Source organism: Tasmannia lanceolata, unplaced genomic scaffold (assembly GCF_043159265.1).
Source record: "Tasmannia lanceolata isolate RefF3 unplaced genomic scaffold, GAP_Taslan_0.1 ptg000008l, whole genome shotgun sequence".
Taxonomy (NCBI): Eukaryota; Viridiplantae; Streptophyta; class Magnoliopsida; order Canellales; family Winteraceae; genus Tasmannia; species Tasmannia lanceolata.
The window spans coordinates 30335144-30352427 of NW_027518685.1; positions in this window are offsets into that span (position 1 = coordinate 30335144).

Sequence of the window (17284 nt, forward strand, 5' to 3'; positions counted from 1 at the left end):
CTTTCGGAGGTGACAAGGGTGACACATCAGCAGGTGAAGTCTTATGCTCTGTTTGGTTGCCGGGTTTTTTTTGTGCTTGGGAGTTCTGTGGGAGAGTAAGTTAAATTTTGGTCCCATCCCATGTTTGGTTGCCTTTTAGCACTAGGTTTATTTTAACCCCACTCTTGTAATGATTACTTGTGGGGTGAATTTTTTAATCCCACTTTTGTAATGATTGCCTTTTCATCCCATCCCAAGATAACCCCAGGAACAAAAATAAACTCAGGAACCAAAAATAAGCTTGAGAAGAATTTTTTTCTACCCAACAGTTCAAGCAACCAAACAAAGGTTTTTTTTTCTCCCACCATATCTCCCAGGGTATTTTTTTTCTCCCACATAACCAAACATGGGATTTTTATTTTGCCAGGATACTTCCAGGACTCTTTTTTTCCCCACCTATCTACCAGGGTATTGTAGACACCCCATTTTGACAAGGCCCTAAACCCGCATATTCGAATAAAATCCCGAGGTCAGACGGAAAATGAATGAAATTAATCCGAGCAAAAGAGAATGTGGGGCCCGCTTGTGTGGGACCCGTTTGTGTGGGACCCGCCTGTGTGGGACCCGCTTTTGTGGGGCCCGCTTTTGTGGGGCCCGTTTGTGTGGGACCTGCTGATGTGGGGCCCGCTGATGTGGGACCCGCTTGCGTGGTGCCCGCTTGTGTGGGGCCCGCTGTTGTGGGACCCGCTTGTGTGGGGCCCGCTGTTGTGGGACCCGCTTATGTGGTCAAAGAGAGAATAAGGACGGTCATCATTTTCTTCGTTTTTAAAGTGGGCGTAATGAGTGGTTTTGGTTTTCGCATGGCATCCAATGCCATTTGAAAATTATTTTTTATTTTTTTTTATTTATTATTTTGCAAAAAAATGGGAAATGGGGGGGGGACAAGAGGGGGACAAAAAAAAAACCCATCATCCTCTCTCATGATGAGTCATGAGAGCCTCCCCAGTCTTCTTCTCTCTGGCAGAGAGAAAAGACCAGAGGAGAGAAAAATCCAGGGGAGGGAACTGGAGAAGAAAAAAACCAGAAAGAAAAAAACCAAAAAAAAGAAAAGAAGGAGAAACAAAAAAAAAAGAAAAAAAAGAAGGAGAAACCAGAGAAAGAAAAAAGAAGGAGAAGCCAGAGAAAAAAAGAAAAGAAGGAAAAACCAGAGGGGAGAGGGAGAGATCTGCAGAGGGGAGAGAGAGAGAGAGGGAGGAGAGATCTGTAGAGAGAGAGAGAGAGAGTCTTCTCATCCGGCAACCCAGCCGGAATCCGGCGAGGCCAAACCCATTTCCGACCGGCCATCCACCGATCACCACCACCTTCTCCGACATCCTCCCAACCAACCACCGGAGCTCCACCGGCATCCACATCTCCTCCACCCCACCTCCAGCGGGCCCCACACAAGCACGACTCTGTCAACACCTTCCTGGATCTCTTGTGGCGTAAGTTCATTTTTTTTTTAATTATTCATTCTTTGCACTACACGGGTCCCACAGTGGGTCCCACAACGGGTCCTACAGCGGGTCCCACATCAGTAGGTCCCACAGCGGGTCCCAGCGGGTCCCACAACAGTGGGTCCCACAACGGGTCCCACAACAGCGGGTCCCACATCCGTGGGTCCCACAGCGGGTCCCACATCAGCGGGTCCCACAACAGTGGGTCCCACAACGGGTCCCACAACAGCGGGTCCCACATCCGTGGGTCCCACAGCGGGTCCCACATCAGCGGGTCCCATATCAGCGGGTCCCACAGCGGGTCCCACAACGGGTCCCACAACAGCGGGTCCCACATCCATGGGTCCCACAGCGGGTCCCATATCAGCGGGTCCCACAGCGGGTCCCACAGCGGGTCCCACAACGGGTCCCGCAGCGGGTCCCACAACAGCGGGTCCCACAACAGCGGGTCCCACATCAACGAGTCCTACTGTGAATAGTAGTTTTGAATAGTACTTATAAATAGTAATTATGAATAGTAGTTTTGAATAGTACTTATAAATAGTAATTATGAATAGTAGTTTTGAATAGTACCTATAAATAGTAATTATGAATAGTATTTTTGAATAGTAATCTTGTATAGTAATTATAAATAGTAATTATAACAGTCTTCAGCACAGGAGTCAGTCCTTCAGTCAGTCCAGGAGTTTTTCCTATCATCATAGGGGTTAGGATTCTGTCCATCCTCTCATCAAGTCGTGATCTTTACCCGCTCCTGCAAGGTATAGGATGCTGTCCAACCCTTGCCGAGTTATTTTCCTGTTCGTTCCCCCGCAAAGCATAGGATGCTATCCAACCTTTGCGGGATTCCAGAAGTCTCCCTACCCGTATGATGATAGGATTTTGTCCTCTTGTGTCGAAAAATTCAAAAACATCTGAAAAATCAAAAATCTCAAAAATCTCGAGTCATTAGAGTGTAGTTAGGAAAATCAGTCCGAACTACGTTGGCTTGATCCCTTTCAACAGGGTACGTAGTGCAGCTTGGGGTCCACATCCCAGGTCCAGCCAAACCTTTAAAAATAAACATTTCAAATATTCCAAAAAAATACAAAAAAACTTCAAAACCTTTTCAAAAAAGATCTTCCCCTAGAGTTAGGAGTCTGTCCTAGATATTTAGGGTGTTTTAGAGTTAGGAGTCGGTCCTGATTTGTATTGATATGGTGTGTCCTGTCGTGTGAGTGTCCCTAGAGTTAGGAGGCCTCAAGTCGATCGGTTAGACATTTAGTCGAACCGATGGCTAGACTAGGAAGCATATAGTCAACCCATGGTTTTCCTTAGAATGCACAGCCTAGATACACATAGGATATAGGGCCCACCTGCATTAGCTTAAGGCTAATCAACTTGCATTAGTTAGGGCATATAGAGTCCTAAAAATTACAATCCACTTGAATTTAAGCAATCGCACAAAAAGCTTTAAACATCAGTCGAGTCTAGTGGATCGAGTCTAGGATAGCGGTCCTAGAGTTTTAGGCATCGTAGTTTAGAATAGGGCACCGAACTACGTTGGCTCTGATTCTTCCCGAGGCCGGGATACGTAGTGCAGCTAGGATGGATGGCCATCCTGGTCCGAGTCAAGTATTGCATTAGAGTCTAGGGTTTGTCGTGTCGGGTCATGTGTCGAGTCATGTTGTGTTGTGTGTTTTGCTGTGTTTTCTTATTTTTATGTACAGATCCTATACCTTTAGCTGTAGCATGCATGTGCTTGTCCACCAGAACTTAGACACCAATTAGGCATGTCACTCATAACCTAGCTATTCTTAGGCGACATATCTTTCATTTCTTTTGTGTGTGCTTCTTATTCATCTCCGAGACATGCATGATTAGCTAGACGTTATCTCGGAGATATTCGTTCTCATTTCGCATGATTTTCGCCCAAAACTCTTCAAAATTAATAATAAATGGCATAAGAGACCAGGTGCTAGCACTTGGGCGAATTTGGGGCGCCTAATCCCTTCCCCATTCGTCATCAGGCACGAACCCTATTTTATATCTCTGGTTATCCGTTGCAACAGAGCACAGCATGGGATCCAGGGCCCACTTCCTTGGATGGCGACTCTTCTTTGTTTAAGGTACGCCTCGAATCTGGGCTAGTCCCCGAATCGAGAGGTATCTCACTTTACATCGCCGCTCATGCTGTGAGGGGCACTCTTTCGAGAGTTCCTTGGCGGAGCTCTCCTTCACGTGGATGATCCTGAGACTCGCGTAGGGGGCACGTCCCTCCGCCCGTCCCGGATCGGGGTCCACAGGCTGGCGACTCTGCTGGGGATTTCTTGAAACATTGCCTAACTCTGTAAAAATGCCATTGTTACTAATTTTGAGGAAATTTGGGCCAAAATCGAGTTAAATGGGAACTTTATCGTTAGAAATCCAGGGGCACCAAGTAGGTGCGTAAATAAAACAAGGGATTCACACACTGCACATCATGCATTGTCATATTCTTTATTTCTTTCATTATTTTCCTTATTGGCCTCAGGGAATAGATATGACGCGCACCAGATGGGAGCCGTTGTATCTATTTCCTAGCTATGCGCCGGAGCTGCAGCCGTAGACACTGGGTGTGCTGGTGTTCTACAGCAGCCGATGAGCAATGAACATACTCTGTATAATGCTGGGTGTGCTGGCGTTATACATCAAGGGTATGGTCATAGGCATAGTACCCTGCAGAAATGCCTGGGCCCTACTTTCATTTCATTATATTATGTATATATATTAGTTGCTCCCTTTAGAACCAAAATTAGGGAACCCTTGCTAGGACACTATATATATGTACTCATATAGGACGAACATGTGTTGCTCACACGTGTGGAGCCTAGAGTTAGGAGCTTTGTCCCCTTTGTAGACTAGGGTAGTTCATTTTGACATGGCTACAGCGGTCCTAGTACACTCATCAGTCTGTCTTGAGTCGAGACTTCCTTGACTCCGCTAGTTAGACTAGGGTTGGTGCCCCTGGTTAGGATGTATATATATATATATATATGTATATATTTATTATTAGATTAGGGCTTGCTTCTTAGTTAGGTTTCCTTCTAATCTAATCAATTTTTCCCCATCTATCCATTCTGTGGATTATCATCAGATTCTTGGCTCTTTTAGTCATGATCTGTCTTCCGTGAGCTTGATCATTTGATTGATCCTGATCAGACCGTGTTCCACATGTCGATTGTGAGTCTATCTTGCCATTATCATTATCGGAGTGTGTGTTCTTGCTGAGAACCCTGCTTTATCTTGACCATGACGGCATACTCTTCATGTTTAGTTGCTGAGACCCTCCTAGTATAGCCGTCATGCTGCCAATTTTTTTTAGAACCCTTGAGCGTAATCATTATCCTTTTGGGTTCATTGACAAACCATGTGCTTACCTTACCACATCTCCTGGTATAGCCGTTATGCTGCCGAATTTTCTCCAAATACCTTGAGTGTGGTCATCATCCTTTTAGGCTTGTTGACAACCCATGTACTTGTCGTACCACATCTTCATGTACAACCATTAAGCTGTCGGATTTTACCCAAAGGAAGGATGTATTGGTGCTACCTTTTGTCTCAACTTGCACATTGCATTACCATGTGATTAATTCTCATTGAGCTTAGTGTTTGTGGTGTCCATGAAAGGAGTCTTAGTCACTCGTCTGCCATCAACCCCAAAAGAGCTTTCATTTCTAAACTCGCTTGGTCTAGCCAGTCTGCTGTACCTTTTTCCTCTCACATTGCCCAGATGGCCGAGTACACTGAAAATCTCTTCTTGACAGAAATGAGAGAGATGATGATGATATCCATGACCTGATAGACAGGGATTCCCTCATTCTTCTTGAACTCAAGTGCTTCCAAGAACCCTGCACCTAACCGTGTTGCACCTCCTTCACCCACCATGGGGGCCATTTCACCCATTCAACTCTTCATATATCTTACCACCTTTACCTGTACCACCTCTGGGCTGGAAAATGATTGGGAAGAAAAAAAAAATGTCAGAGCTTGAACTCCTTGAAAACATCATACCAGAGAAAGCCTTGCCATTGTCAGGTGCGAAAGAACAATTTGAGCTGGGTCAACAGAAACCAAAGAGGCCCTCCCTTTTGAGATTCTAACTCCAGGATTGTTCTCTCCAATCATTATCATCATTAATGAAGGCACGTTGTCCTTGAACCTTCAGCGCCAATCCGTTGCCTCCGATAAAGTGTCTCATCTTTGAAATTTGTTTTGAAGTGTGTATACCAACCCTCCTGTCAAAGTTGGTAAGTCTAGCCATGTCAACATCAATTCTAGGTATGTTGTGTTTATTGGTCTCTCTCATTGTGAGCCAATGTCCAATCTTTTGTTGAATTTGATGGAGAGCCTATCGTGGCGCGTCAAAAATCATTGTATGTACTTCAAACATTCAATGCAATGAACATTTGATTCCAGTGTCGTCATTATTCTTGTATATGTTCACTCTTGGATCTAATGTTAATAAACAAATTAAGACACCCTCCTCGGACGAGGATGCCGATGAAATTCTCCTCGAGATTTGAAAGATGATCAAACGAGAGGAAGAGTGTTGAGCAAAGCCACTTGAAGATGAAATCGATACCGTGGATAGTGTTATCGAAATCCGAAACTCGGGAAATAAGGATTAGCAAAATCTCCCGAAGAGCGCAAAGAGTCGATAAACCTATTTAGAGGGTTCAAGGAAGTGTTGCTTGGTCCTATGAGGATAAATCAGAAGCGTGCCTTGGCACTGTTCAACGTGAGTCACCCTCAGCTTCAGACATCAGGTCGAAAGAGCAAAAAAATTCAAATGAAGAATACCAAACATCAAATGCAGTGAATGAAAAATTGAGAGAAGACTTTCAGACAACAAAGTCATGAGCATAGAGCATGAACCCCAAAAAGAATACTTGGGCTATACATTGCGATGGAATTTCAAGTTAAAGCATTCCAGGCGTAGGGGCATTCCCCACATCCAAGCAAAAAAATAAAAATCAGAATGAACAAAGAAAAATAAGATAGAATCCAGAGACGAAAGGAGAAGGGAGCATGCCCCACGTCAACTCCTTAGAAATATCAGAATCCCGAGAATTTGAGTCGGTTTTAAAGCATCTTCAGCATATAGAGAAGACCCTGAGTCTTAGAATACTGAGCATCAGTGCAAGATCCCAAAGACAAAGTGGGAATTCAATCAGTCAAGTTTGCGCAGTACAGATGAAGTCTTGCCAGGAAATGCCGCCAGACTCCTAAAAAAAAAAGAGAAAAAAGTTCAAAGCCATTGAACCTTAGCCATTCAAGAAGCTTGTATGCCAAAACACCAGAAGGCCATCCTTGGACGCCTGAGCCTTAAATGCCAAAATCCCAAGTTTTTTTTTTTAAAAAAAAAAATCCTTTTGCAAACACCTTTGAGCCTCAACAAAATCAAACATTCTTTTCAAACACCCACAAACCAGGGGTAGTTCGTTTCGAACTACGTCTGACCTGATCCCTTTTCTATAGGGTACGTAGGCAACCTGATCAATTCAGGTTCGGTCAACCTTTGGAATAAAAGTCAAATTATTCCCTTTCAACCTTTGGAATAAAAATCAAATTATTCCCCTTCAAACTTTTGAAGCTAAAAAGCTAAACCATTCTTTGTTAAACCCAAAGCGAACTACGCGGATCTGATCCTCCATTTTTGGGGTACGTAGGTAGTCTGGCGAGACCAGATTCGATCCAAATCGTTTGAACTTCCGATATCTAACCCTTTTGAACCCAAGCCCGCCTAGAAAGTCCTTCTGGTGAACAAGCAGTGGTTCAAAGTCAAGAAGAAAAAATGATGGAGTTTGAAGACCCGCTAGGCTGAAAACCCGAGAGGGCGGTCTAGGCAAAATTTAGGGTCATTCACCCGCTAAGTTGACAACTGAAAAGTCGGGTTAGGCAAAAGTTAGGGTATCGAGCCCGCTGGATTGAAAACCCGAAAGGGCGAACCAGGCAAAAGTTAGGGCAAGCGGTCCGTCAGATTGAAAACCTGAAAAGGCAATCTGATCAATGGCAATGACTTCCAACAAAAAAGCGAATCATTGAGATGGAGAAACAGCCTTCAACCAGCGTAAAATCTCGGGGTCCAAGTAGTGCCAGCAAGCTTACTTTAACATTCCTCTAAACTGGGGCATTGAGACCGAGCAATCCAAAAGGGATAATAACCATGACCTAAACACCGAAAAAGGAGAGTAGTGCCTCTTGACACGGTCTTCGAAATACTCTAAGAGTGACTAAGCCATACCCTTAAAAAATGACACATCAGATCCAAGAGCGAAGTCGAAAGCGAGTCGAGTTCTTCGAGCAATAAGAGTCTTCTTTGATTGAGTCCTTGGAAATCTGTTCCTCCTTCATATTTGTGTTCCCTTTCCTTGCAAAGTCCAAACTGTCAGGTGCTGGAAGAATGGGAGTGTGTCCTCCAAAATGCGAAGAAAATTCAGAGTAAATCCTGGTTTAGGTATCAGAAGGGGCGGGAGACATCTTGTTCAAACCTACCCGAGACCTTAAGCCTCCAAAAGTGAGCCATGCGAAAGAAGAGATTTTCAGACTCAGCCATCATGGTTATTGTCCTATTCTCTCCATACAAAAAAAAAAAAAAAAAAAAAAAAAAAACTTTGCATCCTCAAGCCTTCATGAAACGAAACATCTTTTCTTCAACCATCATTGTCTTGCCTTCTTAAAACTCCTGTCATGGAAACACAATATACTAGGGGCATCTTTTATGACTTGCGTCATAAAAGATGTCAAGCGCACAAAGGCAATCAGTAACAATGTCTCAAGCAAGTAAGGATAAGAGGGGTACAAGCACATCTCAAGCCTAACCTCTAAACTCCTCAGTTGAGTCCTCTCTTCAGAAGAGTCAATTCTCTAAGAAAATCAGTTTCCCAAGCGGAGTCTAGAATTTGCTCGCGCAGCCTTCAATCCCCGGCAAAATCAGAAAAAATGGTCAATATCCAAATCCCTGCAAGTTATCTGAGTCCAATTCTCAGCAAGGAACTCATACTCCCAATTTCCTCGGCAAGAGGCAATCAGTCTAAAAAAAAAAAAAAAAAAAAATAAAAATAAAAAAAATCATCATTCGAAATCAATCAATTCTCAGCAATATCACTGTCCTTCCAAGGCTCTTCGTGGTTTGTCAGGCAGGCACATCATGGACCCTTGCTCCCTGAATGGCTCTTCGTGATCTGTCCTTTAGGATATATCATGGACCCGCTCTCCATGCTCATTTCATTCATCTCCATTACTTGTTATTCTTGTTGGGCTCTTCGTGGCTTATTGTCATGGACCCCAAATTTCATTCTAGGCTCTTCGTGGCTTATTGCCATGGACCTTAGATTCATTGCGTGGCTCTTCACGGTTTGTTGCCGTGGACCCTCGATTACTTCTTGGCTCTTCATGGTCTACCATTCAGGTATACTACGGACCCATGCTCCCCGATTGGCTCTTCGTGATATGTCCTTCCAGAAATATCATGGACCCACTATTCATAGTCATTCCATTCATATCTTTTACATGTCATTTGTTTCTGCATGTTGGGCTCTTCATGGCTTATTGTCATGGACCCCAAATTCAATGTTTGGCTCTTCACGGAGTATTGCCGTGGACCCTTGATTCCTTTCTGCTGGGCTCTTCATGGTTTCTTGCCATGGACCTTAGATTCATTGCGTAGCTCTTCACGGTTTGTTGCCGTGGACCCTCGATTACTTCTTGGCTCTTCATGGTCTACCATTCAGGTATACTACGGACCCATGCTCCCCGATTGGCTCTTCGTGATATGTCCTTCCAGAAATATCATGGACCCACTATTCATAGTCATTCCATTCATATCTTTTACATGTCATTTGTTTCTGCATGTTGGGCTCTTCATGGCTTATTGTCATGGACCCCAAATTCAATGTTTGGCTCTTCACGGAGTATTGCCGTGGACTCTTGATTCCTTTCTGCTGGGCTCTTCATGGTTTCTTGCCATGGACCTTAGATTCATTGCGTGGCTCTTCACGGTTTGTTGCCGTGGACCCTCGATTACTTCTTGGCTCTTCATGGTCTACCATTCAGGTATACTACGGACCCATGCTCCCCGATTGGCTCTTCGTGATATGTCCTTCCAGAAATATCATGGACCCACTATTCATAGTCATTCCATTCATATCTTTTACATGTCATTTGTTTCTGCATGTTGGGCTCTTCATGGCTTATTGTCATGGACCCCAAATTCAATGTTTGGCTCTTCACGGAGTATTGCCGTGGACCCTTGATTCCTTTCTGCTGGGCTCTTCATGGTTTCTTGCCATGGACCTTAGATTCATTGCGTGGCTCTTCACGGTTTGTTGCCGTGGACCCTCGATTACTTCTTGGCTCTTCATGGTCTACCATTCAGGTATACTATGGACCCATGCTCCCCGATTGGCTCTTCGTGATATGTCATTCCAGAAATATCATGGACCCACTATTCATAGTCATTCCATTCATATCTTTTACATATCATTTGTTTCTGCATGTTGGGCTCTTCATGGCTTATTGTCATGGACCCCAAATTCAATGTTTGGCTCTTCACGGAGTATTGCCGTGGACCCTAAATTCCTTTCTGCTGGGCTCTTCATGGTTTCTTGCCATGGACCCTAGATTCATTGCGTGGCTCTTCACGGCTGGTCACCGTGGACCCTCGATTACTTCTTGGCTCTTCATAGCTTATGGCTATGAACCCTTGATTCTCAGTTTTTCTAATCCATTAATCACTCAATATCTTTCTTGCAAGGTTCTTCGTGGCTTATTACCACGGACCCCGGATTATGGCTTGGCTCTTCGCGGTTTGTTGCCGTGGACCCTCGATTTCTAGTTTCCTAAAAATAAAAAAATATAAATAAATTTCGTTCCGCGAGGCTCTTCGTGGCTTACTACCATGGACCCTCGATTCCCGTTTGCTTGGCTCTTCACGGTTCACCACCGTGGACCCTCGTTTTCTGCAAGGCTCTTCATGGCTTATTACCATGGACCCCTGATCAAAATTTTCATTCAACTGTTGTTCTTCCTTGTCTAATTTGGTGAAAAGCTGGACAACAACTCTCTCTAGTTATTTTGTTGTCAAGTCATGGTCCGTCGTTCCACAGTGTGCCGTCACCCAAGTGCGGAGTCAGGAATACCTGTGTGACCGATGTGTTACTCGAGTGTGACCGATGTGTTACTCGAGTTATTTCTCTGGTGGGAGGCTATCTCACCAATATGTTTTGAATGCTGAGTTATGTGTCCAGCATTTCACCAAATTAATATTAAGTCATGTTGAATGTGAAATTTTAAAACGAAAGTCTCTCTGAGAGCATCTTTGAGAGCATCAAGCCAATAATCAAAATCCTTTTCATTCAAAACCCCTGAGGCATCCCTTCCCTCCAATTCGAGTGAGACCCCTGAGACATCTGTTCCCTCCACGAGTTCAATCTTTGTAAAATAAATTTTGGGCCAGTCAAAATGTGTTGTCTGTTCAGCTTTGACATTCGCGCGACAAGCACACTCTGCCAAAGAGGGGCATCTGTAGACACCCCATTTTGACAAGGCCCTAAACCCGCATATTCGAATAAAATCCCGAGGTCAGACGGAAAATGAATGAAATTAATCCGAGCAAAAGAGAATGTGGGGCCCGCTTGTGTGGGACCCGTTTGTGTGGGACCCGCCTGTGTGGGACCCGCTTTTGTGGGGCCCGCTTTTGTGGGGCCCGTTTGTGTGGGACCTGCTGATGTGGGGCCCGCTGATGTGGGACCCGCTTGCGTGGTGCCCGCTTGTGTGGGGCCCGCTGTTGTGGGACCCGCTTGTGTGGGGCCCGCTGTTGTGGGACCCGCTTATGTGGTCAAAGAGAGAATAAGGACGGTCATCATTTTCTTCGTTTTTAAAGTGGGCGTAATGAGTGGTTTTGGTTTTCGCATGGCATCCAATGCCATTTGAAAATTATTTTTTATTTTTTTTTATTTATTATTTTGCAAAAAAATGGGAAATGGGGGGGGGACAAGAGGGGGACAAAAAAAAAACCCATCATCCTCTCTCATGATGAGTCATGAGAGCCTCCCCAGTCTTCTTCTCTCTGGCAGAGAGAAAAGACCAGAGGAGAGAAAAATCCAGGGGAGGGAACTGGAGAAGAAAAAAACCAGAAAGAAAAAAACCAAAAAAAAGAAAAGAAGGAGAAACAAAAAAAAAAGAAAAAAAAGAAGGAGAAACCAGAGAAAGAAAAAAGAAGGAGAAGCCAGAGAAAAAAAGAAAAGAAGGAAAAACCAGAGGGGAGAGGGAGAGATCTGCAGAGGGGAGAGAGAGAGAGAGGGAGGAGAGATCTGTAGAGAGAGAGAGAGAGAGAGAGAGTCTTCTCCTCCGGCAACCCAGCCGGAATCCGGCGAGGCCAAACCCATTTCCGACCGGCCATCCACCGATCACCACCACCTTCTCCGACATCCTCCCAACCAACCACCGGAGCTCCACCGGCATCCACATCTCCTCCACCCCACCTCCAGCGGGCCCCACCTCCAGTGGGTCCCACATCAGCGGGCCCCACACAAGCACGACTCTGTCAACACCTTCCTGGATCTCTTGTGGCGTAAGTTCATTTTTTTTTTAATTATTCATTCTTTGCACTACACGGGTCCCACAGTGGGTCCCACAACGGGTCCTACAGCGGGTCCCACATCAGTAGGTCCCACAGCGGGTCCCAGCGGGTCCCACAGCAGTGGGTCCCACAACAGCGGGTCCCACATCCGTGGGTCCCACAGCGGGTCCCACATCAGCGGGTCCCACAACAGCGGGTCCCACAACGGGTCCCACAACAGCGGGTCCCACATCCGTGGGTCCCACAGCGGGTCCCACATCAGCGGGTCCCATATCAGCGGGTCCCACAGCGGGTCCCACAACGGGTCCCACAACAGCGGGTCCCACATCCATGGGTCCCACAGCGGGTCCCATATCAGCGGGTCCCACAGCGGGTCCCACAACGGGTCCCGCAGCGGGTCCCACAACAGCGGGTCCCACAACAGCGGGTCCCACATCAACGAGTCCTACTGTGAATAGTAGTTTTGAATAGTACTTATAAATAGTAATTATGAATAGTAGTTTTGAATAGTACTTATAAATAGTAATTATGAATAGTAGTTTTGAATAGTACCTATAAATAGTAATTATGAATAGTATTTTTGAATAGTAATCTTGTATAGTAATTATAAATAGTAATTATAACAGTCTTCAGCACAGGAGTCAGTCCTTCAGTCAGTCCAGGAGTTTTTCCTATCATCATAGGGGTTAGGATTCTGTCCATCCTCTCATCAAGTCGTGATCTTTACCCGCTCCTGCAAGGTATAGGATGCTGTCCAACCCTTGCCGAGTTATTTTCCTGTTCGTTCCCCCGCAAAGCATAGGATGCTATCCAACCTTTGCGGGATTCCAGAAGTCTCCCTACCCGTATGATGATAGGATTTTGTCCTCTTGTGTCGAAAAATTCAAAAACATCTGAAAAATCAAAAATCTCAAAAATCTCGAGTCATTAGAGTGTAGTTAGGAAAATCAGTCCGAACTACGTTGGCTTGATCCCTTTCAACAGGGTACGTAGTGCAGCTTGGGGTCCACATCCCAGGTCCAGCCAAACCTTTAAAAATAAACATTTCAAATATTCCAAAAAAATACAAAAAAACTTCAAAACCTTTTCAAAAAAGATCTTCCCCTAGAGTTAGGAGTCTGTCCTAGATATTTAGGGTGTTTTAGAGTTAGGAGTCGGTCCTGATTTGTATTGATATGGTGTGTCCTGTCGTGTGAGTGTCCCTAGAGTTAGGAGGCCTCAAGTCGATCGGTTAGACATTTAGTCGAACCGATGGCTAGACTAGGAAGCATATAGTCAACCCATGGTTTTCCTTAGAATGCACAGCCTAGATACACATAGGATATAGGGCCCACCTGCATTAGCTTAAGGCTAATCAACTTGCATTAGTTAGGGCATATAGAGTCCTAAAAATTACAATCCACTTGAATTTAAGCAATCGCACAAAAAGCTTTAAACATCAGTCGAGTCTAGTGGATCGAGTCTAGGATAGCGGTCCTAGAGTTTTAGGCATCGTAGTTTAGAATAGGGCACCGAACTACGTTGGCTCTGATTCTTCCCGAGGCCGGGATACGTAGTGCAGCTAGGATGGATGGCCATCCTGGTCCGAGTCAAGTATTGCATTAGAGTCTAGGGTTTGTCGTGTCGGGTCATGTGTCGAGTCATGTTGTGTTGTGTGTTTTGCTGTGTTTTCTTATTTTTATGTACAGATCCTATACCTTTAGCTGTAGCATGCATGTGCTTGTCCACCAGAACTTAGACACCAATTAGGCATGTCACTCATAACCTAGCTATTCTTAGGCGACATATCTTTCATTTCTTTTGTGTGTGCTTCTTATTCATCTCCGAGACATGCATGATTAGCTAGACGTTATCTCGGAGATATTCGTTCTCATTTCGCATGATTTTCGCCCAAAACTCTTCAAAATTAATAATAAATGGCATAAGAGACCAGGTGCTAGCACTTGGGCGAATTTGGGGCGCCTAATCCCTTCCCCATTCGTCATCAGGCACGAACCCTATTTTATATCTCTGGTTATCCGTTGCAACAGAGCACAGCATGGGATCCAGGGCCCACTTCCTTGGATGGCGACTCTTCTTTGTTTAAGGTACGCCTCGAATCTGGGCTAGTCCCCGAATCGAGAGGTATCTCACTTTACATCGCCGCTCATGCTGTGAGGGGCACTCTTTCGAGAGTTCCTTGGCGGAGCTCTCCTTCACGTGGATGATCCTGAGACTCGCGTAGGGGGCACGTCCCTCCGCCCGTCCCGGATCGGGGTCCACAGGTATTTTTTTCTCCTACATAACTCCCGGGAACAAAAAAAACCCGGCAACCAAACAAAGCATTATGGGTTGGTCTTCAGTGCTAGATTGGCAACCAAACAAGGGCAAAATTTGATGTTGTGTCACCAAAATGCTGAGCAAAACCCCTAATGCTCTGTTTGGTTGCCGGGTTTTTTTTGTTCCCGGGAGTTATGTGGGAGAAAAAAATATCCTGGGAGATAGGCGGGAAAAAAAAAGTCCTGGAAGTATCCTGGTAAAATAAAAATCCCATGTTTGGTTATGTGGGAGAAAAAAATACCCTGGGAGATATGGTGGGAGAAAAAAAAACCTTTGTTTGGTTGCTTGAACTGCTGGGTAGAAAAAAATTCTTCTCAAGCTTATTTTTGGTTCCTGAGTTTATTTTTGTTCCTGGGGTTATCTTGGGATGGGATGAAAAGGCAATTATTACAAAAGTGGGATTAAAAAATTCACCCCACAAGTAATCATTACAAGAGTGGGATTAAAATAAACCTAGTGCTAAAAGGCAACCAAACATGGGATGGGACCAAAATTTAACTTACTCTCCCACAAAACTCCCAGGCACAAAAAAAACCCGGCAACCAAACAGAGCATAAGCTATCCTTGGCTTTTTGTGCAGCCAAACACACCCTGATTATTTCGAAAGATTTCTACAGTTTTTAGAAACGGAATTATATCTTCACTCCCAATTTTTAGAGGAATGATACAATGAAGGGCACCTTGCAAAAACCACGTTCAAGGCTGGCCCCACTGGTCAATTTCTTAAAAGGTGCATTTAAGTTGGCAACCTTAGATGGAAAAAATGGAAACGGCTTTGACTTTTGTTGAAACTGACCAATGGGGGCGCCCTTGAAAGTGGTTTTTGCAGGGCGTGAACATGCCCTTACCGTCGTGACCATTTTGTTTAGAGCACTCCTGACTCGACTTGGATCCCAAGTGTTTTCATGGGCTGCTGCACAATTAGAACCAAATTCATTATTAAAACAAGAGATTGCTAGATTCACAGCGGACCTTGTAAAAAAAGGGCAAAGAGCGCCCCCATTGGTCAAAATCCATTTAAGACGGTTCTGATCTTAAAATTTTGTGCCATCTTAAATGGAATTTGACCAATGGGGTGCCCATTGCCCCTTTTTTTGCAAGGTGCTTGTGAATCTAGGCGTCTAGCATTTCTCTTTAAACAACGGAGTGTCATTATTAAAATAAAGATATTGACATTTTTTATTGAGGAAACGGTTCCTACACATATGTGTAGTGAGTTCTCTACACACTAGCTTAAAATACAGTGGGGGCCCACATTGTTTGGGTGATCCAAGCCATCCATTTTAAAGGCCCTCACATAAATAGGGTGTCTACAAAAAATCAGATCCATAGGATCATCCCAACCTTACGATTTGTGGAGGTAAAATGGATGTCTTTAAACCTTCACAAATTAGTCCATTTTTTGCCTCCACAGTTCGAATGGTTAGGATGATCCTATGGATCTGATTTTTTGTGGACACCCTATCTTTGTGAGGGCCTTAAAAATGAATGGTTTGGATCACCCAAATAATGTGGCCCCCACTGTATTTTAAGCTAGTGTGTAGATAACTTATCTACACATATGTAGGAACCGTTTTCTCTTTTTTATTTGCGAGATTTCAAATCCAAATCCAGTTCCAAAGATCAGCCAAACATCAAATTTGGAAATATTTGGTTTGAATTTCAAATGCTCACAAGGCCATCCAAATAAAGTATTAACAGATATTTGAATTTGGAAATTATGGATTTCAAAATCATTATTTTTGAGGGAAGTGTTACATTCGCCCACTTTTTTTTCTTGGGACAGCCCTCTCTAGTGTTCAAGACTACTCCTTCACACTAGAGGTGCTGTCCCAACTCCCAAGGAAGAAAGGGACGAATATAACCTTTCCCAATTTCTAAATTTCTAATCCAAATCCAAATCAAGGGCAAGCCAAGCGGTCCCTTGGGGCCCGTTTGGATGCAGAGAAGATTTTGATTTGGATTTCTCACACTTGCAGCCCTTTTTTCATTGTAATTTGGATCTGGTCAAATTCTTGGATTTCCAATTCAGCAGCTGACAGTGAAAAAAAATCAGATTTCCAAATAAGCTGTGCAAATAAGAAATTGGAAATCCACAGATCTGACAGTTTCCTTCACCCTCTTTGCTCCTCAAACTCTCCCTTCCAAAGGAAGTACCCCCCTTCCCCCTCTGTCTCCCTCGACATGAGCTGCTAGATCTATTCATTTTGTATTCAAAACTCAATTCCAATTCCAAATACAATAGATGAGGTATCCAAACGGGCCCTTGTTTCATTCTCCAAATTCTCGTCCATATCGATTAATTTAAACTGAAATTAGTTAAGCATAACCTCGTCTTATTAGGTATTGAAAACAACCATTTTTACCATTATAAAATGGGCCTAAAACAAATTTTACGCCAATTTTTAAGCGAAAAAATGAGCACAACATTTGTTTTGCCCTCATTTTACGTGTCATTTGGTAGCCACAAAAGTTTTTATTTTCCATGGAATATTGATTTACAGGCCACGGCTAGAGAGGGAGAGAATTGAGAGGGCATGAGTGAGAGGAGGGAAGTGGCTGAAAATTCAGAAGTGAAACTACTCAAAATAGAGTTTTTGTTTTCCTTATTTTCAGCCATTTCTCACACTCTCCTCACTCATGCCATCTCAAACTTCTACCCCTCCCACTCTCCCTACCCCTCTCTTTACACTTGGTAAGCTAGTATTCTGTGAAAAAAAAAATCATAATTCCCAAACATAGCCATGGGCATACACACTTACACAGCTTCTGATCCCTTAATTGTCCTATACAAGCTTTAGCATGTAGAAGGAGAATAGAACGAACTCCTATCACAAGATTTGGGCTTTCACTTTATCCTTTAATACGCAAAAATGTTAAATCTCTG